The sequence below is a fragment of the Olea europaea genome, chromosome 10, assembly GCF_002742605.1.
Source record: "Olea europaea var. sylvestris chromosome 10, O_europaea_v1, whole genome shotgun sequence".
Taxonomy (NCBI): domain Eukaryota; kingdom Viridiplantae; phylum Streptophyta; class Magnoliopsida; order Lamiales; family Oleaceae; genus Olea; species Olea europaea.
The window spans coordinates 11,831,621-11,839,096 of record NC_036246.1 but is presented as its reverse complement, the minus strand read 5'-3'; positions in this window follow the sequence as shown (position 1 = coordinate 11,839,096).

The following is a 7,476-nucleotide window of genomic DNA, read 5'->3' as shown; positions in this document are numbered from 1 at the left end:
CATAGGGAATATCTTTATACAAGATCTTGTAGCAAGTGGGTGATATGACAACTCACTAATAGGCGGCTCCACTTAATCAACAAGTCTAGTCTAAACATTTAGTCCTAGGGCTGCAAATGGTGATAACATTAGCCGCTAAGATGATTTCACGTGTCTATTGATCCAACGATTCTTACTCACCCCTTCTACTATAAAAGCTCTTGCTTGGTGTCACTCAGGAAGTAATGCAAGTTTAGAATCTAAAACTTTAACTTTGCCATATTGTTATCTTATTCATTATCTCGAAAATCGACCATTTTTTTACATTGGGGGCTCACGTTTAAAGCACTCATGCACTTATATATTTACTACTCTTATTGACTTGATCATCTGAGTGTGCACTGCCAACTCCACCCCTACCGGAGGAAGCCACTTATGGCTAACGGTTTGTCCTAGTATGCAGGAACATGACTTATGGGGATGTGAGAGGTTTTGAGATCTGTTGACTACATTGGAAGTACATTTTTTGAGATCAATAGATTGGAATTGTCTGTAAGAAATGGTACGTTTACCATGTTCCTTACCACATTCCAAAAAGCCATTGAAAAATATGTTTTCCAAACAGTTCTTTACCAAAAAAGTAGTGAAGAAATTTAACCAAATATGAAGAAAAAGTGGTCACTGACTAAGAAATGAAAATTTCCTTGCAAAAGGACTTTTTCGATGGCTATATCTACCATGAAAAATGTTTATCACTGGTCAATATATGTAGAAAAGGAAAGTTTCGACAAAAGAGTTAAAAATGATCATGAAAATGGCAATTGGAAGCAAGTTGGTAAAATGAGATTTCTAGTCTCCAAATTGGAGATACCAAAACTGGATATTGGAAGCTAGAATTTTTTGTACCATTCAAAAGAACTTTGTAAAGGGTCAATTGATTAGCAAATTGAATTAATCACACCACTACTGAAAATAGAGGAAAAATGAAATCTAAGCTTATATTCACCAGCCCATTTCTTGATGAAAATGCATCATTTTATTGTCAGTGCTTGTTTGCAAATATTCTCCTCAATTAACCATAGCAAACATTATCTTCGGCAACCACCATTAAATCTTTTAAAGTGGTCGACAGTGCCTAGTCTCTCCTCCTGCTTTGTACTATTGTGTCAACATTCCATGTTGATGGAGACAACACGTGAAGATAGCGTGCATTTCAAAAACCAAGAGAGATTGTCTATTTCAACCCTGTTTGCTGGCCAATGAAAAAGATGTATAGAGCCTCCTCATAATAAGGGGCTCACAATTTTTTATTCATGATGGATCCACTCATATGAGGGAATAGTACACAGCAATATTCAGTGAAAAAAGCTTTTGCAGGTTACGTGGACTTTCATTTGCTTTATGTGCTTTGTTCAAATGCAGTTGCGAATCATATTTCAAAATTTGGGGAGACCATTGTTGGACTATTGGGCTGTTGGATATGTGGAATTTTATCAGGCCAATCTTGTTTGGTAAAATCAGTTAATGGGCTCCAATTAAGGTTGAAAACGGGGCATGTTAATTTGGGCTTCATTGGAATTGGGCTTCAGATTTTTTATCCTCTGGTCTTCTCGTGGCACTTGTATGGATTATTATTGGGTCACAGCAACTTTATCCTACTTTTACATCTACAAAATATAACTGGGCTACCATTTATTATGTAAAGGTTGGGCTGCAGAAATTTATTTTCATTGGGCCAACCTTGCTTGCAAAAGTTGATGCTTTAGTTTCTTCAATAGTCTGAAATTTATTCCCATTTATTTATGTATCTTTTTTTGCCATTTTATTTTTGAAGTGGTGATCTAGCCCAGATTATTATGCTCTCATTCCCTATGGTCCAGTTTATTATGCTCTCTCAGTCTCTTATATTAACCATAATGGAAGAAAGAATCTGGATTTTTTCCACTTTGGCTGCTATAATGATTTCACCCTCGCAGATTTATAAGATTTATTAAGTATGCCATTTCCATTCAATAGTGATTCTCCTCCACAAAATTAGAAGCACATGGGTGGCCTAAAGCATTAGTGGCATAGTAATGCAAATTTCTGTTGTCAAGCAAATGAATTTATTTGATATTCTTGTGGCTATGGAGTTAATCTTTTTTCATTAGTTTTGCTACTGATGATTATGCTTATATTAAACTTGGCCATCACTTCTAGAATCCCAAAAGGAAAGCAAAGAATTGGTCATTCTGAAATATAACAATCGAGGCCAGTAATTGCTAATCAAAGTGGAGTATTTTTAGAAGAATCGTTTCTGCTATATGTTAACCGATTGGTTGTAGGTTCAAATCCTACGTGGGGAGATTTGATTCATTCCGAATTTACGAATTCAAAATAAAGGGGCTCGCTTTGATCGTTAAGAGTAGGTAACCTGTTTTCTATCTTTGTTTCTATTTTATCGTATTACATTCTGTTCTGCGAGATTTGAAAATCACATTTGAGGATTTTCGGCTTCACACTTGGGTAATGGAGGGAGTGGTCGAATTTTTAATTTAAAGTGATGGGGCTTGAACTAATGGCGAAAATTATTTATTCTCTCGTCTTTGCATCTAAAGACCAGTCAACGATACATTTGGCATGACTTTTTAAGGAGGATATGCAAATGGTGCTTCAATTGTCTTCTTTGTTAAATTCTTAATACCCCATATTACAACTAGGTTAGAAAATTCAAAATCACAACTATGCATAACAAGTATTCAACAAAATGCTTAAGCTTAGATTTCTCTTGTTCAAAAATCATTCCAATTGCTCAAGGCAAGCCCCAATTCGTGGTTTTCTTATCATTGAAGGCGAGCCGTAGCTTGTCCCTAATTCTTTATTCGAGACAAACTCTAAGCTCACGTAATTGAAGGCAAGCCCTAGCTGTGGATTTCCTATTATGAAAAGCGACATCTTTGGAAACTCTCATTCCTTGAATGCAGGGAGATGCGATATCTCAGAGTCCTCTTCCTTGAAAAAAGGAAGAGACTAAATCTTGAAGTATTTGCCTTTGAAAAAGAAGCTTTTTTAGTCCTAGCTAGACGTGTTTACCCTTGCAAAAGGAGTATTTTCTATCCCCATCTCTAGGATACCTCGCTACATGAGATGCTTATTCCTCGTTCTTCATTATCGTCGAACCTAACTATAGGTCCTCGTCTATACGAGATGCTTATAAGACTTCGATAGGTCGAGAGCTATTAGAGCGATGTTTATTCCTCGCTTTGTCAAATATTTGTTCCTGGCTTCATGAGATGCTAATTTCTCACCTCTCACTATTGTCGAGTTTAGCTATAAGACCTCATAATTGCAAGGCCAATTTATAAGACCTCAATAGTTCGAGAGTTATTCGCTGGAATAAAAATTCTCTGTCTAGTCAGATGTTTATTCTTGGCTTCATGAGATGTTTATTCCTCTCGTTTCACTATCGTCAAGCCTTGTTATATGACATCATCTATCCAAGGCTACTTATATGATTCCTATAGTTCAAGAACTATTCACGGAATGTTTATTCTCCACTTCACCAAATACATATTTTTGGCTTCACGAGTTGCTTATTCCTTGCCTTTCACTATCGTCGAGCTTAATTATATGACCTCATCTATCCAAGGCCGGCTTATGAGACTCTGATAATTCAAGAACTATTCACGAAATGTTTATTCTCCACTTCGCCAAATACTTATTTCTAGCTTCGCGAGATGCTTATTCATCGCCTCTCACTATCGTCGAGCCTAGCTATAGGACCTTCTATATCCGAGGCCACTTATAAGACTCTGATAGTTCGAGAGCTAGTCACTAGATGTTTATTCCCTTCTTCACCAGATCTTTACTCCTGGCTGTATGATATGCTTATTTCTCATCTCTCATTATCGTCGAGCCTAGCTATAAGACTTCGTCATTAGGAAAGCTATTCACATGATGCTTATTTTCTGCTATACTAGATATTTATTCCTAGTTTCGCGAGATGCTTATTCCCCATCTCTCACTATCGTCGAACCTAGCTATAAGACCTCATCATTAGGAGGCCAGTTTATAAGATTTCGATAGTCCGAAAGTTATTTGCTGGATGTTTATTCCACGCATTACCAATTGTTTGTTCTTAGCTTTGCGAGATGCTTATTCCTCGCCTCTCACTATCATTCATCCTAGCTTAGGGGTGTCAAAAGGGCTCGCAGGCTTGGGTGTCCCGTGGCTAGGAGAAATTGAGCCGAGCAGCCCGAGCCAACCCATAACAATAAAAAAAATTATCGAAAAAAATCACGTATAGCTAAGGCAGCTATATGTAGCTGTCTGTTAATGGTTAACAGGTAGCTACATATAGCTGCCTTGAAATAGGCAACTATATAGCTACTTGTTGAGGTAGCAATAGCTGCCATCTCATATTAAAATTGGTGTTCAAATTTTTGAATTTAAATTTGGTTAAGTTGAATTTTTTTGTTATAAATATGGGGGCAAATTTTTGAATTTCACATCAATTTGCTTCAATGATTTTCAACTAACAATATTGTAGTTTCAACTTCAATTTCTTGTTCTAATATTCAATTCTTTAATATAATATTCATTATCTTTTATTATAATAGTTGTAGATGGATTTTTCAAGCCGAAAAAAGAGGAAAGTTGTAAGTTGTAACTTTTATTTTATTTATAATTCATATAAATTGTACGAATTTTAACTTCTTTAGAAAATTTTAGATTTGTCACTAATAAAAAAAACTGAGCCGGCCTATCCTGGCTCGGGTCGGCTTGCTCAGGCCCGAGCCAAAAGCTCGGATCAGCCTAGTTCTTTTTGCTGAGCTTTTGCTCGGCTCGGTTCGGGCTCGTAAAAAGCTCGTTGACATCTCTATCCTAGCTATAGGACCTCATCTATCCGAGGTTGTTTTTAAGATTTCGATAGTTCCAGAGTTATTTGAGAGATGTTTATTCCACACTTCATGAGATACTTATTCCTCACTTTGAGAGCTACTTATTCCTCGCCTCTCACTATCGCCAAGCCTAGTATAAGACCTTATCTATCCGAGGCTGTTTATAAGACTCCAAAAGTTTGAGAGCCATTCGAGGGATGTTTATTCCCTACTCACAGATACTTACTCCTGGCTTTCTAAGATGCTTATTTTTTTACCCCTCACTAATGTCTAGCTTAGTTATAAGACCTTGTTATCTTGAGATTAGTTTATAAGACTCCGATACTTCGAGATGATCCATCAGCTCGATATTCATTCCTCTCTTTACAAGATGCCTCACCATATGAGTTGTAACATTACATATGTATTTATCTTCAAAGAGCTCATCATGCCCTTGCATGACTGCATTATTGCTACCTATCTTTCAGAGTTTTGATTCTACTTCTGCTATGTCACATCTACTTATCTTCAAAAAGCTTACATTATCCCCTGCATGAGTAAACCATCCACTATGCAAGGACATCATTTACCACTTCGTAAGAAGAGGGGAACCACTTTAATATGTATGAAGACAAAGCCTTTTATGGTTGGATCAAATATTATGGAAGAAGCCCTTGTAGAGAAAAGTCATCCCCTTGCAAAGAAGTAAAACAGCCTCGACAAGGACAAGTGTGATGCATCTCACAAGGAGCCATGCCTTCCTATCTTAGAGGTTAACCCTTTCCATGGCTAAACCAAACACCATAGAGGAAGCCCTTGGCATGGATGTGCCACCCCACGTAAGGATGTCAGCTTATCATCGATACTTATAACCAAAGCATCGCAACTACTACTTATACATTCAGACATCGAAAGCATTGCATTTGCAACTTATGTCCAAAGATCGCCTCTGTTACTTACATTCAGAGTATCGCCTCTACTACTTACATTCATAGTATTGCCTCTCTTGCTTATACTCGGAGTCTTGTCTCTCAACAGGTTTAGTGGCTTACATTTCATGTCCGACCCGTATATAAATATTCGACTCCGACTTGTTGGACTATTGTGATATTAGTATCTTTGTATCATTATACTATTACTGCTAGTATATGCATTATATTATTACTGTAAAGTTTGCATGTCACATCATTGTTGAATTATTGCAATCAATGAAGGGGTTGAGAATATATATGGTTGAGGAACATGACCCATCATATCCAAGAATGATATATCAAATGTGAAAGAACGAGGCACATTTCTTCAAAATTCTTCCATAAACATGAGTTTTAGAAGAATGACAAAATTGATGCTTAACAAATTCGCTCATGTAACCATGTGGTCGATTCATTCACAAAAGTACTGCCGACATCTACATTTAAGAAATTAGTTTATGAGACTGGAATAGCTTGACTCAAAAGTTTTCAGTAACCAACTTCAGGGGGAATAACTGTACTCTTTTTCCTTTGCTTAGGTTTTATCCCACTAAATTTTACTAGCAAAGTTTTAATGAGCCACCATTTATTTTTAATACTCCAAAATAACTGTACTTTTTTTTTCTTTGTTTGAATTTTTCTCCTATTGAATTTTTATCAAACAAGGTTTTAATGAGGACATATAATTTCTAATGTGTCATTCAAGGGAAGTATTATAAATGGTAAGTTTATTAGTGAATGACAATTGCGCCTCTGCAACCCTAGAAGTTATTACTATTATATTCCTGATTCTTTCCTATAAATATAGGGCTTTGGTTCTTAATAGAACACATACAAGTCCATTGACTTTTACCCTTTCTTCTCTTTTTCTTTCTTTTTATAAAAATATCTAAAATTTTTATAGTTTTTCAAGAGTAGACATATATCATTCTCATAAATATTAATATATAAAGTTATTTTTTAATGAAAAACTATAACATAATATTCTTCAGTAATATTAATAGATTGTAAAATTGTGGTTTTCCGAAAAATTACAATTTAAAAAAGTTAATTACTTTTGGGATTTGCATATAAATAATAAATTGATGAAGAATCAAATGGTCATATAAATTAATTGAATATTTAAAATCCTTGTAGGATGTTTAGATACGTGTATTTAGTATTTTTTCAGGATCATCATCATATTTATATAGATGTTAGAATACCAATTTGTTTATAATTATACTTCTTCAAAAGCATAAACATAATACCTTTTCTAAAATACTAATATGATTAATGCCCTTTATTTGAAACAACTCCATGATATTGTTATAAAATAATAGAATATACTATATAAATTATGCTTTTTTTACGAGCATTAATATATTTATCAAAACTAAACTTATAACAAAGTTAATTTTGAGACGAACACAATATTTTTCTAGAATACTAAACTGATTTAGTTTGGTTCGGTTCGGTTCGATTTCAACAGTTGGATTGAATCAAAGTTGATTTTGATTTTGGGTTGAACTCAAATCAACCCAACCCAACCCAACACAAACCATGCCCAGACCTATAGGTACTACACAAATGGTAGCTTCTGGTACCAGTTGCTCAAAATTTCCATCAACCTTAAACAGAACTTGAATGCAAAATATGTAATTCTTATATATATATATATATATATA